This window comes from Sitophilus oryzae, unplaced genomic scaffold, assembly GCF_002938485.1.
Source record: "Sitophilus oryzae breed Bouriz unplaced genomic scaffold, Soryzae_2.0 scaffold_860_pilon_pilon, whole genome shotgun sequence".
In the NCBI taxonomy this organism is placed as follows: domain Eukaryota; kingdom Metazoa; phylum Arthropoda; class Insecta; order Coleoptera; family Curculionidae; genus Sitophilus; species Sitophilus oryzae.
The window spans coordinates 222892-243073 of NW_022147484.1; the positions used below are offsets into that span (position 1 = coordinate 222892).

General features: G+C 31.6%; 1 protein-coding gene across 1 annotated transcript in view; it reads left to right on the plus strand.

Moving 5' to 3' along the window:
- Positions 1-15459: 15459 nt before the first annotated feature.
- The window catches only part of LOC115890300 (ADAMTS-like protein 3), a 1070176-nt gene continuing 1065453 nt past the window's right edge, over positions 15460-20182 (plus strand). Inside the window, exon 1 of the mRNA XM_030910476.1 lies at positions 15460-15833. The gene's annotated coding sequence lies outside the window, so the exon portion shown is untranslated. The remainder of the gene's footprint in view (positions 15834-20182) is intronic.

Genomic DNA, 20182 nt, shown 5'->3' on the forward strand with positions numbered 1-20182 from the left:
GCAGGTCTCTTCTGTTCTACTTTATGCTGTGCACAAACGTGACAAGATTTGACATATTTCGCAATGTCGGATTTCATTTTAGGCCAATAGTGACTATGCAAAATTTTCTTATATGTTTTATACGTTCCAAAATGTCCTGAAGCAGGAATATCATGAAAACGTTGGAGAATTTGCTTACGATGATCTTTCGGGACTACCAACTTCCATTCTTCAGACAAATCATTCAATTCTGGTATGACAGACTTCACATACTTGTATAAACGGTCATTCTCAATGCGCCATACAGGAAATTTTTCGGGATACTGTTGTACTTTATTCTTCATCTCAGTGTACCATTTATCAGTGACTTCAGGTGTATATTCCATAACATTGAGCTGTATACTATTAGATTGAACTGGTACTGCTCTTGACAGAAAATCGGGAACTATATTTTCCTTTCCTTTGCGGTGAATCATTTCAAAATCAAATTGCTGTATTCTCAATTGCCAACGAGCTAATCGTCCTTGAGGATCTTTTAATCTATGTAGCCATAATAACGAGGCGTGATCTGTAATAACTTTAAAGTGAACATGATCTAAATAATGTCTCAATTTTTCTATACTCCATATGACTGCGAGGCATTCTTTCTCGGTTACTGTGAGCTTCATTTCCTGTTTAGTTAGGGATCGAGATAAATAACTAATTACCTTTTCTCCATCTTCAAATTTTTGTGTTAAAACTGCGCCAAGACCATAAGAAGAAGCATCAGTCTGCAAATAAAATGTTTTATCGAAATCAGGACAAGTAAGCACAGGCGCGGTAACTAAACATTCTTTCAGGGCAATAAATGATTTTTGACAATCTGGAGTCCATGACCATTTAACGTTTTTCTTAGTTAGATGTAAAATTGGCGATAATAATGTTGAAAAATTCGGTACGAAGCGTCTGTACCACGAAGCAGTACCTATGAAACGGCGTATTTCCGTTATATTTTGTGGAGGTGGAATATTGACGATTGCCTCAACCTTTTCGGGATCCGGTCTTAGTCCTTTGGCGTCTACCAAATATCCTAAATATTTCAACTCCGGTTTACAAAAGTGGCACTTTTCTTTTGACACAACTAAGCCTGCTTCCTTCAGTCTGTCGAAAACAGTTTCTAAAAGTTTCAGATGGTCAGAAAATTCACTGGATATAATAATTATGTCATCAAGATAAACCATAACGTATGGCTCTAATTCTGGACCTAAAATAGTGTCGATTATACGTTGCCAAGTAGCAGGAGCGTTTGTCAATCCAAATGGCATTCTTCTAAACTGGAAAAGGCCTCTTCCAGGTACAGTAAAAGCGGTGTATTCCTTACAGGACTCAGTCAGGGGCACTTGCCAAAATGCAGACTTAATATCTATTGAACTGATAAAACGTGCGTTTCTAAGACGATCTAGAATGGCCGAAATATATGGAATAGGATACGCATCCTTTTTACTAACAGCATTAAGGCGGCGAAAGTCAATACAAAATCTATATGAACCATCTTTTTTATGTACTAAACATACTGGGCTGGACCAGGGACTCTTCGAACGCTCAATTACACCTAACTTCAACATTTCTTCTACTTCATCATCTATGATCTTTTGTTTATGTGGTGATACAGGATAGTAACGTTGTTTTATAGGTTTCGTGCCAGGTTCCAGTTCAATGTCGTGTGGTGCCACTTTACAGCAACCAAATTCAGTTCCCATAGAATCAAACTTTCGCTCAATTAAATTATTCAGTTCAGATTTTTCAAGTTCAGATAAACTCTTCACACTCTGTACGCTGCATATGTCTACAAAACTGGATTCTGATTGGTCTGTGAAATGCCAGACATCCTGACGCATGTCGGGGACAATTTCCATAGCTCGCCAAAAGTCAATACCTAATATAATCTGGTGAGACAGTTCTGGTAGTACAATAATATCTAAAATTTTTGTCTTACTTTTCAGTGTTATAGGAGTCTGAATAAAACCAATGCTGCTACAATGTTGGCCATTTGCTACGGTACAGGTGACTGACTCTTTTTGCAACTTCAAACCTAGGCTTAAAAGTAACTCATAACCTGGTAATCCAACTAAAGTTCGGGATGCTCCAGAATCTAATAAAGCTAATATTGAACAACCTAAAATTTCAATTTTTAAATATGGACGTTGATCTCCCTGTGCGTGTGATATTATGTAATCTAAAATAATTTTGTTTGGAAAATCCACATCGTTGGTCGTTACAGACTTAACTTGGGAAGCGGTCACACGACCTATTGACGTTCCCTTAAATCGTTTCCCGAGCTAGAGCATTTAGGGCAGCTGCGGATGGTAACATCTGGAGTTCCACAACGAAAACAATGGGTCTTCCTTGGACTTGTGCAATTTCTGTTTACATGTCCAGGTTTACGACAGTTCCAGCAAACTATATTCATGGGAGTTGAACAGAGTTCAGCTACATCATTGGATAAATCACTAACATTCGAGGTTTGAGCAGCGACATCTAGAGAAACATATGCAAAATCTGGTTCAACGAATTGTTGGCGTTTCCTGGAAGGCGGTACGTATGTCTCAGCTCTATATTTCTTGACTTCTAACTTCAAACATTCCTGTTCTAGCTCTTCAATAGTATTCACAACTGACAGTTGTGTTGAATAAAATGGTGACAAATTTCTGACTATAATATCTAACTGAGTAGTTTCAGGAAGTCCTCCGTATCTGCGGAAAAGTGCATTCATGCAAGATAGATAATCTATGATACCTTCAGAAACATCTTGCGTCCGTTCTAAAATCTCTTTAAATAATCTTGGTCGGTAATCTGGTGGTTCAAAATGCTGACGCAATAGTTTGGATAAGCTGGTCCAATCTGCAAATCTGGTAACATTAGATCTATACCATAACAAAGCTTTTCCTGTAAATAAATCTATGGCAGAATCAAATAGTTCTGACTCAGTAACATTACGCGCTCTGCGTAATTCATCAACTCGTTCTAAAAAATTGTGTACAGATAAACATTTATTATCACCTGTAAATTTTAAATTCCATTTGTCGATATTACGAGAGTAGTTCATTCGGTTCGTAGCTCGTATAGTTGGTACTCGTGTTGAATTATTCGGACTTATATGCTCTATGGATTCGTCTGACTCAGATAGAGGTTCTTCTTCTAACCTAATGTCTTGAAATAAGTGAGATAAATTTGGTTCTTCCTTTGAAGTAGTTTCTAACGTGTCCAGGGTAGCTAAAATATCAGCTAGCAGAGAAGATCTTTCTTGAGCTTGTTCAGCAGATATATTCAGAATTGGAATACGATCTGTTCGGCGTAATAAGTGTACTAAGCGGGACTGGGCGGATTGAAATTTCTGAGTAGCATTTCCATCAAGTAAATTACTAATAGCAGATTTAACATCACTCAAAATCTTGTGAATCTGTGTAAATTCTTCAGTGACAGAAAGGTTATAAGACGGATATGTTAGAGGTTTATTTTTCTTTTCTAGAGATAGTAATGGCCGTAATGCCGATCTCATGTCTTCCACTGTCTTAGTATCATCGACAGGAATACCCCTACAACTAAGTTCATGCATTAACATGTCCTTCTTGAGATAATTTATGTTCATTTTATAATCCATCGCGCAAATATCAAAGAAAAATCAAAACAGATCAAATACGTATAAACCAATTAAGCTTGTACAAAAAACTAAAGATATATAAATTAACACAGTATTATCAATAAGTAATAATACTAAAAATTATCAATATATTAATAACTAATAAATATTAAAAATATATTTTAATGATGGTTAAGTATATTAGGAAAATATAAATATTCCTCAACGTACTATATCAAAGTAAAAAAAAAATCTCAACTATTCAATACGTATCAAATATAAAAAATAATATTCCAGCAGATAATAAAACGCAAATACATGAATAATAAAAATAATATACTATATTGATTCAAGTTCGATTCAAGAGAGAAAAAAAATAACTATTAAAGTATTCAGTTAAATTGACTTCAATACAGGACAAAGCAGATATACAAAAAAATTCAAGGTACTGGTCAGAGTAAAAAAAACAAGTTTTTTATAGGCCCCACGTTGGGCGCCAAAATTTGCTACGCGTTTCCTTTGAAGAAAATTGATTTAAAAAAAAATGTTAAATTGTTAAATTTTAAAATTATTAAATTGACAAGAAAAATTATGAAATTCAAAATTTATAGAGAACCGAAAAAAAATAAATAAAAAAAAAACGTCTTATTAAACTGTGGAGTGTGCGTGCAAATAGGCCCCTAAGCTCTGCCGAAGAGATGGGGTGGGTTTAAACGCCACTGACTTTCACACAGATAAGCCAGAAAACCCCAAGATATTCTTGGAATCTAACAAGACTTGTTATTAAAAAAATATTAGAAAGATAAAAAATTAAAGGGATGAATGAAACACTAAGATAAATTAATAAGAGTATTGTATAATGATATTAAATTAAAAAAATAGACAAATTTGATGACGTTGTATATACTAGAGATTTAATTAAAAATTGATAACTGAACCGTATATGTACCTTGAACTCTGGAACCTTGAATCAATATAAGATAAAAAAAAAGGTAAGTAAGAAAAGGGAAAACAAATAATAGGGAAGATAAAATTTCGATAAACGTTTACTTGTTTCTGCTTCAAACCTGATCCAGCGACGTAGTTGCCAAGCTCAGTAGTCTTCAGAAGGATACCACTTCCAGAGAGACGTACTGGAAAAGTCTGTCAGAGAAAAAGCAAGCCAGAAAAATGCTTCGTAGAAAAATCCTCGTATATAAAGAAAAATCCTGGTCCAAAAAGTTCTGGTCTCAAAGCCTGGTGGAAAAATCCTGGTCTTAAAAGCAACTGGTCCAAAAAAAGCCCTAAAACCGAGGCGGTATTAGGTTTGCAAAATAAAAACAAAATTACCTAGAAGGGATAGGTGACAAAGAAACACAGCTATAATTAATTAAATAATCAAAACACGTTTCAACTGTAGAAATATAAAAAATATCATAAAAGTTACCTTGCTGGGCTTCACAAAAAATCTGAAAAAAGTTTTTTGCTAATAGATGGATGTTCAAATTGCTGGATTCAGAAAGCAGAAATTACTGGAACAGGTGGTGGTTTTAAGTTCCTCTTCCCAAAGAAAATCGACTGATGACAAAGAAATAAATCAAAAGGCTTTCCCTGTTAAGAAATAATTTGAATAGTACAAATCACACTAGACAAAATGGCGATCAAAAAAAACTTACCAGCCACGAGGCAGATTAAAATCCCGTATAAAACGGCTCAGAGATACTTTTTAAAGGTAAGGTACAACTCAAACAGCAAAGTATCCCTTATAGTTCTAGTCAGTGATTATCCCCAACAAACGGGTAAAACAGGAAAATTCCAACAAATTACACTGACTAAAACACCTGCTTTGAAGCTGAAGGGAAAAATGGGAAACCTACCTCGATCAGATTTGAAGAAATTTGATTATACTGCAAAGTTGCAATTTAATATTCTGGGAATTTAGAAACATTGCCTAAATAAACATTACTTAGAATTAAAAGTAAATTCCAATAACCATTCAAACACATTACATACCAAACCTTATGCCGGTGACGATGCATACACAATATTACGGAAAGGATGTCGATTATGCAATCAATAATTATCAGAAAATACAAACATCAGAACCTAAAGGAAGTACTGCCCAACCTGACAACAGCGTGTGTGCGCCGAATTCACGCATCTCAACTGATCTGAGCAATTCAAATATAAATGACACATTACTAATAATTGTTAACCCTACAATTTGCAGAAAATAAACAAATGATAAATTTCAAAAAAATATGCAGGTAAAATAACTTCATTTTGAGCTCTATAATGAAATATAGGATCAAATAATATTTTAGAGACAATCCACACTTGATGAAATCTTTTAAGATAATACAAGGGCAAACGCAGTACCGCAGAACTACTAGAAATTACGGCAAATAGGCTAACATTCAGAAACATAAACAAGGTCCAGAAATTAAGGTAATATTTTGGTGAATTTGATTATATTAGCATTAGATAATAAATTTTAATTATATTTTAGATTACTGATTGATTACTGACTTGAGATATGGCATGGAAAGCAAAAATAAATTAAGCAAGGGAGAGTAAGAAAGATAATGAAATATAGCTGTAATGAATATTTGTTTATAAAAATTAAATGCAATAAATTTATTTATCAGCATAAATAAGAGTTTGATCTAACTTGTAAGAAATATTGGTATATATTTTTAAACCTAGTTAAAGCTAAATTTGGACTGTTACAACCTTCTATCTAAGATGGCGGCTCGAGCGGTCCCACCCCAAGGTCGAAAACTTTGATTTTTTATCAAGACCCAAACCTTAACAACATATATAGAAATTCACAGATTTTGCAACATGCGCAACCATTATAGGCGCATTGAAAATACCAGACACAAAAAAGTCGGCGGTGGTCGGCAATCACCTGTTTTTTTTAAACTTTTTTTGACATGCACAAATTGTTGGCATTTTAAACAAGTAAAAGTAGGAAATACATAAAAGTGAGGTACTTTCAAGAAATATAGTTAACTGTAAGTGCTGTATTTTAATAATCTATCAAAAATTAAAAATCAAAATCATCAGGATAATATTAGGTATTGACTTTCAGACAAAATTAGATTACAGCGATGGTCAAAAGCATTATATATTGCTTTGAAATCTACAGATAAAGGTATGGCAGTTTCATTTTAAAGAACAAGATGTTAAAGCTTATGATAAAATTGTCATCAAGAATACTGTCCACTTATAGTATTTACATAGGAAAATATTGGAGGATGAAGCTCTACTTACTGCCTCAGGTTAATTTAAATTCTGAGTTGCAACAACAGCAACAAGCAAGAAGGAATCATTAAATGAATATTATATACAGAAGAAGTAATATTATACATAAATATCAACATTTTTTGTAGAGCAACAACAGAATAAAAACGCAAAATATCAACACAAGCTTAACTAAAGACAGGAACCATTAAATGAATATTATACACATAAGAGTACAATTTGATCGAATAAAAAGCGGCGTCAGCGGTGCCTATGAAATGAAGATTGCTGTCATTTATATATAAAATGATGGAGAATGTCATCGATGTTCAATTCAAGCCAACTGGACGCCGTGTTTTCGATCATACAGTATTATTATACTCATAAATAGTAATATTACACATAAACATCCCTTGATTGATCAACATTTTTGTAGAGCAATAACAGCATCAAATAATGGAAATAATGGACCCTATTGCTCAAATTAAAAACAACATTTCAGCATTACCACTTTGTGGTTATTTCAATAAACCTAAAGAAATTATAGTCTAGATCCTACCTACAAGCAAGCAGATCTTAAATCACACAATTTTAAAATGAAGATTTATCTATTATAGTATGTATAAACACTTTGCATCTTTTATTCAATATTTGTAATGAATTAACAAATTGCAGGTAATTTATTCTAATGACGAAAAAAAAACTTTGGATCAAAAAATATTTCTGATGAGGTTTATGAATATTAAAGTCTGTTGAAGTTTGGCCATTTTGTGTTGATATACAATTTATTTATGATGTTACATTAGTTAAACCATCTGAGTACGAAACATGTTTAAAATCCACTATTCTTAATGAATGGCAACTACCAACTTGAGAGGAAGCTAAGAGAAAGGTTCTATTAGATTGGACTAAAAGGAAAAGGACATATACATGAGGATCTGGAAGGGCTATAAAATTACGTCCCAAGTCATGGGACAATAGGAAACGAAATTCAAAGGAAAATATTACAATACATGGGATGCAAATTATATTGCAAAGAATTTAGAAAAAAAATTATTAAAAGTAGTTATTGTTACGATAGTTAAACCATCCGACTACCAAACATATTTAAAATCCACTATTCTGAATGAATAGCAACTACGATGGCAAAGCAATAAATAAATACTTGTATAGAGGGTGGGTCAAATTCGACCTTTTTAAATGGAAACACCCTTTTCAATAGGAATAGACGAAAACTAATATCACGTGTCTGGAGCTCGAATTTTCATCAAAAACATGATGGTGAAAACCTGACATCAATATCTGTTACCGTTTCGGAGTCACGGGGTGTTTTTTTCAAAAATGTGCATTTTAACAAATCATATAGCTTTTGCTATGGAAAATTTTGTATTTCTATGAAAACATTTCCAAAGCACCTTTTTACGTAAATTTTTATGGTTTTTAAGTATTATTTTTAAAATTAATAATTTAAAGAGTTATCAACAGAAAATTTGATTTTTTATTTGGACACCCTCTATATTTTAATTAACTGAAAAGAATTTAAAATTACCTTTCCAAAATATAGCACACTTGATATTTTGTTATAATCCCCTTCGAAATACAAATTTTGAAAAGTTTGCCACTTTTTAGCTAGTAGGCTTTGGACCCCTTATTGATGATATGCTCTTAATGGAACTCGAAAACATATTTTTCCAGCAAGACAGGGCACCGCCTCTGAACGCTGAAGTTATCAACTTAAATTTTTGCAGCCAATTTCAGGAATAATTGAATAGCTAACCAAGATCCCAGCCGTTGTGCGTCAGAGGGCCGCCTGACTTAGTGCCCATGGATCATCAATCTAATCCTATGGATATATTTGCGGAAGAATAAAGGTTCCTTATTCTTCCGTATAATCGACAACAAATTGAAATACTTAGCAGTTATGAGAGGGGCATCTTTCACCTCCACTGAGTTAATGAATTCCGCGAGAAATGTTCAAAAATTGCCCATAACGAAGACGGTCGATATGTCCAGACACTGTGGCAAAATCTCATGTCTTGGTTTGCTATTTATTTTTATTGTTATTAGATATAGTTTAAATGTATTGCATGTTGGTTAAATTTATTTTAGAATTGTTATAAAATTCTGCATCTCTCATAGCAAATATTATATTTGTTTTGCTGCAGCCAGTGCCGTTCAAGCCTACTTATTTAAAGCGGGCGAATTTTTATATATATTCTATATCTCGAAGGAATAGAAACAGAAATATCAAAGTGTGTTATATTTTTGGAAAGATAATTTTAAATTATTTTCAATAAATTAAAAATATACAGGGTGTCCCATATAAAAAATCAAATTTTCTGTTGATAATTCTTAAATTATTAATTTTAAAAAAATTATACTTAAACCATTAAAATTCTACGTAAAAAAGGTGTTTGGAAATGTTTCATCATAAAAATACAAAATTTTCCATTGCAAAAGTTACAGCGATTTGTTAAAATGCACATTTTGCCCAGCATAACTCCGAAATGGTAACTGAATATTGATGTGCGATTTCCACCATCATGTTTTGATGAAAATTGAGTTCCAGACGCCGATATTGAATTTCGTCTCCTATAGAAAGAGGGTGTTTCCATTTAAGCGTCGAATTTGACCCACCCTGTACAGTATAACATTACATTATATTGGCTTAATTTTTATACTAAATAAAATGTGTTACACGTTATTTTTGACATTGCATTATATTTATTTAAATCCCCATATCATCAATTAAACTTTAAATAAAGTTTTCCTAATTATAATTAACATTAATTTTTAAACTAAAGTTTTTCATCTTGAATAGAATTTATGAAATAACTTATGAGAAACAATAAAAAAAAGAGACTCAGTCTACGCTTATGAATAATCGATAATAAAACCACATATTGACTTACTTTTATACTAAATAAATGTAGGTATGAAGTTATTTTAAAGCTGCATTATATTTATTTTAAACCCATCACCAATTATTACTTTAAATAAAATTTTCTTAATTATAATTAACATTTTTAAGCTAAAACGATCAGAATATTTTTTCGTCGTCTTGAATGACATTTACGAAATAACTTATGAGAAACAATCACAAATCGAAACAATAAAAAAGGGGCTAGTCTATGCTGCTGAATAAAAATCTGTAATTTATTTCATGTGGACATGAAAATAAAATTTGTATTTTTTTGAAACCCGCGGCTTCACGTATATGATTCACGTCAAATATTTATGTCTTTTGAATCAGCTGTTCTAAAAATGTTCGGCGCATGTCTTAAATTTTAGATTTTTGCTACAGCAGCGCCATCCTAATTCTTCCCTTTTTTGACCATTTTTTAATGCACGGAGTTGTTTCTCCTTACCTCTACACTCCATAGCCTAACCTAACCAACTAAAACCTAATTCTAATCTAACGTAAACTCACTCTTTTGCATATTTCGGGCTATTACCTGGGTATTCCTAGGTTTAACCAATATTCGAACTTACCGTGTAAATTTATGGATGGCCCATAAATTTAAATTCGTCGTACAAAAAATAAGTAATAGTTACTGTAGATAAAAATAAATTAAAATATAGTTCCACGATAATTTAGTTTGCAGCTTCTTTTCATCATACATAATAAAAAACCGTCACAACCACTACTCATAGTATGTATACCTATGTATTTTTAAACATCATTATGAGATTTAAGTATACATAGGTGCCCATAATATGAGTAGCGGTATTGAGACGGTTTTTTGTTATGATGAAAATGTTGTGTGATATGAAAAAGCAACAAAATATATTATCGATTGCAGCAACTATACCTAATTTACATTTAGTATGTCCAATTAATATAGAACATTATACCTATGCATGATTTTAAAAATTTGCTACCATTATATTTTGATAGTTGAGTTTTTGAAATTATTTGTTAGCTTCTTAAACAAAACAAAAATAAATCAGAATAATTTCGTATATTTTTCATTTTATTGATTTTGTGTAAAGCACTGTTCATAAAAATGTTGTTTCCTATGTTATAGGGCTTGTTTCTCTCTACAATTTCCTGTCTCACAATGTACCGTTTGTATCCAGGAAGCGGTCATAGTTTCATAGTTGTCGATTTTCGAAAGAAATCTGAATTATTTCGTATATTTTTCATTTTATTGATTTTATGTAAAGCACTGTTCATTAAAATGTTGTATCCTATGTTATAGGGCTTGTTTCTCTCTACAATTTCCTGTCTCACAATGTACCGTTTGAATCCAGGAAGGGGTCATAGTTTCATAGTTGTCGATTTTCGAAAGAAATCTGAATTATTTCGTATATTTTTCATTTTATTGATTTTATGTAAAGCACTGTTCATTAAAATGTTGTATCCTATGTTATAGGGCTTGTTTCTCTCTACAATTTCCTGTCTCACAATGTACCGTTTGTATCCAGGAAGGGGTCATAGTTTCATAGATGTCGATTTTCGAAAAGAAATCAGAATTATTTCGTATATTTTCATTTGATTGATTTTATGTAAGCACTGTTCATTAAAATGTTGTATCCTATGTTATAGGGCTTGTTTCTCTCTCTACAATTTCCTGTCTCACAATGTACCGTTTGTATCCAGGAAGGGTTCACAGTTTCATAGTTGTCGATTTTCCGAAAAGAAATCAAGAATTATTTCGTATATTTTTCCATTAACTAAATTTTAACACCGTTACTCCTAAACCAAGAAAGATGAAAAAAGAAACCACAATTTAAACTTAATATAAATAGATAATTATTTAAGTATTATAAATCCAAAATTATATTAAAATATAACACTTACGACGTTACTAAAATTAACTATTTCTTCTTAATCATTTAATAATTCTGATAAAAACACGTTTGATTATTTATTTTAGAAATCATACGGGCTATAATCGATAATATGACTATATTAACAATACTTAAATCAAAATTTATTTGAAGGAATGCTACTGTATTACAGTAATTATTGTAAAACAAGTATGTAATAATAATAATAACTCGGAATAATTACTAAAACTTTTATTAGCCGTTTAGCTATAATTTTATTTCAGATAATGCAGATTTTAATGTGCCATTTGTGTTTTTTATTGGAATTATTATTTTTAGCTATATTTGGTATATATATACTCTATGAAGTGATTTTAAGTGTTCCTGTCCATTTTTCAATTATTAAAGTGCCTATTTAGATACATTTAAAAATTAATGAGATTGGGTGTTTGGTATTTTTCCTATTAAAATAAACATAGCTTACTAAATCACTAGCTAGTAATTTTTTAAATACAGGGTGTTTATTAAGTATCTGGCCAAACTTCAGGAAGGTGATTCTTTGAGTGTTTAAGGTAAAAGTTCATATATACATGTGTCGCGGAAATCTATAATCTTATGCTTTCTTTATCCACCGCACGCCGGCCCAGTCCTACACATCCATAACCATAAAATAGTTGGCCCACACCGATAAGACCTCATTTTGGGCCCTCGAACGTCCTTGCACTATTCGATGACCGCCGGCTAAACTATCGTGTTGACAAGTTGATTAGGCAGGTTATTGAACTCGCGTACGTATGTCGTTTTTTCGAAGATGGGTCCCATATAAACGTGGCCAGAAGTATTTTCAATACTAAAAATACTTACTACACCACCTTTTTGTATGGCAAAACACCCCACTGACTGGCCTAATAGTCATAGTTCATGGTTTAGTTAGGTACAAAGTACAAATGTTACCAAATGATTTTTTGTTATGTGTTATGTTTATTATTTATTATACGTTATGCTCCACTGAGGAACTAAAGATACAATGATGATGATGATGATGACAATACAAGAGTGTACACGCGACACAACAGGCGATAGAAAAAGTGGTAAAGACAGGATTTAAATGAAATTTGGTATGTGGATTGATGATTGACTGTGATAGTCATTTTCAACGTAAGAAACGTTAAAAGTTGATATCGTTCACACGATTCCACCGTGTAAAGTTGGATGAAGAAGTTTTACTTCGAATATGCGCACATAGTACATACACACAATTTTATAACTTTTCCAGCCATTTTTGATTTATTATAAAGTTTTAAAAAAGTTGATTTTTTTTATTTAAATAAAATGATTAAAATAAAAAACAACATTAACAAAGACCTGCAAAAAGTGCAAACATAGTGCTACAACAATCTTCTAACCATAAACGAGCTAAAAACAGAATATATGATATTTAAAACCACAAAATAAAAATTAAACTTACAAATAAAACTACAAAACCATATTCTACGAGAAAATGAATCAACTATTTAGTGTTAAAAATACAAAATAATTTGAAATGGGATGTTCATGTAGTAAAAGCTGAAAAATGAAAATATACGCACAATTGCAGCTTTAATAATAAAAATTCAAAAATTGATGCCAAATAACATGAGAAACCTTTATATCACGCACTGTTTACCTCAAGGATGAACTATTTAATGAATATATGGAGTAATACGACCGAAAAGAATTTAAACGCATTGCAACACCAACAAAATAAAATTTTAAAAGTTAATATATAAATTACACAAAAGAACACCAACACACATATTATTTGACACAGTGCAATAACTAGATATAAAAATTAATACTTTTAATAGCTTGCTACTGCTGACGTTGTATAAAATAAAAAACAGTACTATAAAAACAAATATTAAATTAAATACAAACAAGGAAGTTCACAATTACAAAACACGGGGAAAGTCACATATTATTAGAAGCCATAAATTAAAAATAAGACATTAACACAGGGACTAACAACAAAAGAAACAATTCAAACATCCAATAGTTTAGCAGAGGAGGTAAAAATTGAAATTTATACAATTCAAAAGAGAGGATTAAATGGTTAATATTAAATAGAACCATACACTAAATCCAGAAATCGACGACAAAATTAATTAAAAAGATGCCTTCGATATCATGTGGCCAAGATCTGGTACCAACAGGTCACTGATGTTGCGACAGATGAAGAAGGACGACACCCAATCTTCTATGATATGTATATTATGCTGTACATTATTTATGTGTTGTATATATGTTTTATATGAGGGAATAAATAAATTGATTAAAAAAACTTGATTTAAATCATGATTTAAATCAATTGATTTAAACAATTGAAGAGCTGGCTGCAATAACCAGGCAGCTCTATTTTTTTAATTGGTGGAAAATCGAAACGAGCTGCTCGATTCTTCCCAAAATTTTGCTGCAAACCCAAGAGCAAGGCAGCTCCAACTAACGTCGCCATTTATGTATTATTATATGGAACTGATTGTTGCACGAAACGATCAGCCAATTTTTTAAGGGTATTTAATAAAAAATATCATTTTTCGAAAAAAGTGGAGCTGCTTGGTTATTTAATCTATACTAATATATAAAATCCTTACAAGTGACTGACATACTGATTAATCACGATCCTGCTCAAACCACTCAACGTAAGAAGCTCAATTTTGGCATACAGGTTGAATCTAGGGTGTAGAGGTTCGATAAGAAGGATTTTTCGAAATTTCAGTTCCAAGAGGGTGAAACCACCCCTCAAATATTACAATATTTTTATTTAAAAAACGGTCAAGTTTCTGAAAAAACGCTTAAACTAGCGTATATTTTGTTTTTTGTATTTTACATATTTTAAGATTTTTTTAAAAATGTATACAGGGTGTTTTGAAAAATCTGGTCTTGATTAATCACGATCCTGCTTAAAGCGCTTGACGTAAAAAGCTGATTTTTGGAAAACAGATTGACTTTAGGGTGTAGAAATTCGATAAGAATGGATTTTTCGAAACTCGAATTCTAAGGGGTGAAACTATCCCTCAAATATTAAAATATTTTTTTATTTAAAAACCCCGTGAGTTTTCGGAAAAACTCTTAAACACATATATTTTTATTTTCACATTGTTTTACATATTTTAAGATTTTTTTATAAATTTATACAGGGTGTTTCATAAAATATGACCATTGAGTAATCACGATTCTGCTTAAACTGCTTGACGTTTAAAGATGAATTTTGGCAAACGGATTGACTGTGGGGTGTAGGCAGTTCGATAAGCAGGGGTTTCTCGAAAATCATACAGGGTGTTCCAAAAAGTTGAGTAATTTCTTAACCACGATTCTGCTTAAACTGCTTGACGTAAAAAGCTTATTTTTGGCAAACGGATTTTTCGAAAGTCAAATTCCAACGAGATGAAACTACCCCTCAAATATTACCAAGTTATATAATAATATGGCCATATTGTTTTTTCAAATGCTGACATAAATGTGAGAAAATTTTATCCAGTTTGTATGTTAATGGAAATTCTTGCTTTGCTTTATCATCACCATTACAAATGATTAATTCGAGGCGAACGAAGTCGCTGGTACACGCTAGTACAATATAAAACAAGGGAATGCAAAACTTTTGAATCTATCTGCATTTAAAGATCATCCCCAAATCATAATTGTCCACTCTTCTTACGGTCCTCTGCATCACCAGACCTACTATACAACCACCAGCCGGACTATTGCTGGTCGATATACGTTCGCCACCACGCTGGCTGCCGATGGCGATGCCGCCAGCGACGGCGGTATCGCGTCATAGCGGCGGCGACGACGGCGATCGTCATTCGTTTCACGGCCGGCTCGACGCGAAGACGCGGCGCCGACACCTAGAGCTACCAGCGATAGAGCCACCGACGGGCGCGAGAGATTGAGCGCGCGTGGTCAACACAGAGAAGACGCGTGCGGTATTTCGCTCAGCTGTTGGACGATTGGCGTCGCGGCGCTTACGGGTATCGCGACAGATTCGATCTTAAGGGACGATTTTAATTATTGGATGCGTTTGTTTGTTTCTCGCTGAGACTAAATGACTTTTAAGTAATTGAAAGATAATAAAAGGAGGGACTAAAACGTAGATAATTGGTTTGTGAGGGATAAATAACATTAAAGTGAGTGGTTGTTGACTGTATTTAAATGGAACTTTCAGGGAAAGTTTTTCAGAAGGAATATTAAACATTTTAATGTAAGTTATACATGTAGTTAATTTTTATTTATGATGGCATTTATTTATGTAACAATTTTTCTTATTGCTACAAAATTAAACAACTTAAATTTAAATAATATTTATACCCTTGGAAAAAAGTTTGGCAATTTTGCAACTGAAACAGAAAACAAGAAAATAAAAAAGTTGAAAATAAAAAAGTTATTTTTTAATGCCTCTGAGTTTGAATAACTTAACCGACTAAAAACATTTATCGTTTTAGGAGGTATAAATATTTTATTTAAAAGTTTTGCAAATGTAAAATGTAAATAATGTTTATACTTTCGTGGAGGGTTTATTTCGTGAAAACATCCTAGAGATGTTAAATAATGTAGTGATTAGCGAGGTCTGGGTCTTATACAAAAAACAAGGCCAAGTCTAGCGTTAGATCTGCAAAAGCAAGAGCAAGGCAAGACCGACCCTGGCAAGATTTACGCAAGACAGAGATCCAGCATACAATGTTATTGCGGTCTCACATTTTTTTACGTTTTTTTTTTATTTACAACTTTTATTTTTCATAGGTAATAATAAAAAAAATGTTTCTCTTAACTATTACAAGAAAATATACGCTTTATTTTAACCGTCAGCATGTTAGCAATAAGCCATACTCGTGTAATTTTTTTTTGTCAAAACATACCCAATATTGCCGTATTAGACCATTCAAATAATTAAATATGATATAAAAATTTACATATTTGTTCAAAATTATTCTTTTAATTTATTACAACTAATTTCTTCCAGACTTTTGCATAAAACTTTAAAGGAAGCAATGCTGATTCAATAGATATTCAAAAATAACATTTTTCGTCATACACAGTTTCTTTATTTAAAGTATAGTTTGTACAAAATTACTTAAAATATTATTTATCTAAATTTTTTTAATGTAGAAAGTGCCTTTAATAAGAATTTAAAATAGTACAATACTTGCAAGACCAAGCCTTGGTCTTGGTCTTGCAAGTATTATGCATTGAACTACTGAACTATTTGTCAAAATTTAAGACGAAAATCAAGATTCTCTTGGTCTCATTATCACCAGTTAAATTGGAAACACATTTTGCCAGTCTTGTTCGAAAAGTTCGACTAATATCTCAAGCGAGGTATATTATAGATTCTCTATACTATTAAAACTAAATAACATCAAAATATTACTGTATTTGATTTGATTATATTATCATTAAAATAGCGAATTACTCTATATTCAAACAAATTTAAAAACTAAATCTAGTTTTAAAGGTGTCGAAATGATTGAAAGTGATGTAATTTAGAAAATAGGTACCTATCTAATATTCAAAAAATGGACGTTTCTGAAAGGGTTTGAGCAAAGAGTTTGAATAATATAGGAATATGTGTAAAAATCTTAGCGAAAATTAGTTATAAATGGAAGACTATGCGCTCCTTCAACTTCAAAAGGTGATGTGATAGCTAGTTTGCCGTGTTAACGAAATACGACACTGTGCAACTAAAAAGATAAATGTATATTCTAACTAAACGAGAAACATGAACACCTTCTTTTGCTTTGTTTTCGGAATTATAATGAATATAGTTTCACCTCAAGTGTAAATCCTACGTTTAAATTATAGTGTCATATCTACAAATATTACGAAGCAAGATCTTACATTTTTCAACGCGTCAAATTAAGGGGTTTTTCGTTAACACTGCAGTAGTGCAAGCAATAATTTCTTGCAAGTAAAATTAAGGAGCTTCATATGAACAATATACGCAAGTTAGATAGTTCAATATTTAAGAAAGTCTTATAAAATTAAGGGGTAATTAAAAAAAAATGATATCATGCGAAGTTTTGTAACTTTTTTAAAATCAAAAAAATGTGTTTAATAAAGTTTCTATTATAACACTTAGAAACTTATCAAACAGCATACATGAAGTTTTGGGAATTATAAAGCTTTTGTTAATAGAAAAGGTTGGCTAGCGTGTTTTAGGATTTGGTTTTGTAATAGAATTTAAAAATTTGGTAGTGGTTAACCGAAAAGATTTGTGTAGTATTCCACTCGGCTGTTGGACGATTGGCGTCGCGGCGCTTACTGGTATCGCGACAGATTTGATCTTAAGGGACGACTTTAATTATTGGATGCGTTTGTTTGTTTTTCGATGAGACTTATTGACTTTTAAGTAATTGAAAGATAATAAAAGGAGAGACTAAAACGTAGACAATTGGTTTTTGAAGGATAAATAGCATAAAAATGAGTGGTTGTTGACTGTATTTAAATGGAACTTTCAGAGAAAGTTTTTTGGAAGGAATATTAAACTTTTTAATGTAAGTTACATAGTTAATTTTTATTCATTTATTTAGTTAACAATTTTTCATATTGCTACAAAAGTAAACAACTTAATTTTAAATAATATTTATACCCTTGGAAAAAAGTTTGGTTATTTTGCATCTGAAAAATAAAAAAGTTATTTTTTAATGCCTCTGAGTTAGAATAACTTAACCAGCTAAAAACATTTATCGTTTTAGGAGGTATAAATATTTTATTTAAAAGTTCTGTAAATGAAAATAATGTTGATACTGTCGTGGAGGGTTTATTTTTTGAAAACATCCTAGAGATGTTAAATTTAGTGATTAGCGAGACTAGTCTTGGTCTTGTACATAAGCAAGACCAAGTCTAGCGTTATATCTGCAATACCAAGAGCAAGACCGATCGTAGCAATATTTACGCAAGACTAAGATACAGCATGCAATGTTATGCGGTCTCACATTTTTTTTACGTTTTTATTATTTAAATTTTATTTTTCATAGGTAATAATTAAAAAGCAAATAACGAAATTTTTATTTACACTAACCTCTATAATTTATTAACTAAAAAAAAATAAAAAAGTTTCTATTAACTAGGTATTACAAAAAATATGCGATTTAGGGTAGCCGTCAGCATGTCAGTTGGCCATATTCGTGGAAAAATATTTTTGTCGAAACATACCCAATATTGCTCTATTAGTTAAGGCACTCATATTTTTTAGACAATTCAAATAATTAAATATGATATAAAAATTTTCATATTTGTTCAAAATTATTCTTTTAATTTATTACAACTAATTTATATAATATTATTTATCTAAAGTTTTTTATTGTAGAAACTGCCTTTAATAACAATTTAAAAAAGTCAAGAGCAAGATCAAGACCAAGTCATGGTCTTGATCTTGCAAGTATTGATTGCACTTTTTAAAATTTTTATTAAGGGCTCGTTCTATATTGAACTATACTGAACTACTTGTTAGATTGCAAGAAAGACTCTCTTGGTACATTATTTTGCCTTTTTTGTTCGAAAAGTTCGACTAATATCTCAACCAAGGTATAGGGTAAGTCCGGTAGAGATGCCCCACTTTTCTTTGAGGCTAATAATACATATTGGTAGTTAATTTTAAATGAAACTAATGATGCAATCCTAAATTATCTTTAATAATAATTCATAATAGGACTAAGATACTAATATAATAAGTAAGTATATAATATAATAGAAAGAGAATAATAAAAAAAATAGAAAATAGTAAAAAAAAAAATAAATTCCAACATGGGAGAAATGCCCCGCAAAAAAATACATCTTCATATTGGTTAAATATCTAAGGTTATTTTTTATTTTTTTAACTAATATCCAAAAGTTGAGGATGGCCCTATGCTTGCATTTTTCTTTGTTGTTGTTTGCCCCCCTACGTCTCAAAGTCCTTGTAGGGATTCCAAAAACATGCATTATGCTTTTATGCCCATTTGGTCGGTATTAATCGGTTGCAAAGCAGCAGCCAATGATTTTTCAAACCACTGAGCGCTTTCAGAACATTTTATTTTATATTCAGAAGGCATGATTAAAAAAAGTTACTTTTTAGTAAACGAATTAGTAGGGCATCTTTACCAGCTTTCTATGTCGTATCTCTCCCAATACGATGGGAGAGATGCCCCACCGCAAGGTTTTAAAATGCAGCGACATATGATTAATTTTTTGAAGTTATGATACTTCACGAAGCATGTATTTTAATATAAAATGGCATGAAATACCAAAAACTTACATAATATTACGCGACCTCTGACAGTAAAAAAACATGTACTTATATGAAAACAGTTCTTTGTAAAAACTAGCCCATTTTTTTTATTGACATTCAAATTATGTCAGACCATAATAGCAGCAGGTAAACTACTGCCGTATCTAGCGGAAAGCAACTGATAAGTCACATGATTAGAAGTTTACACGCTGTGGCCATCTCACCCGGTGGGGCATCTGTACCGGACTTACCCTATTATAGATTTTCTACTATTAGAACTAACGGTAAAAAAAATCGGTAACATCAAAATATTACCGTATTTGATTTTATTATTATCATTAAAA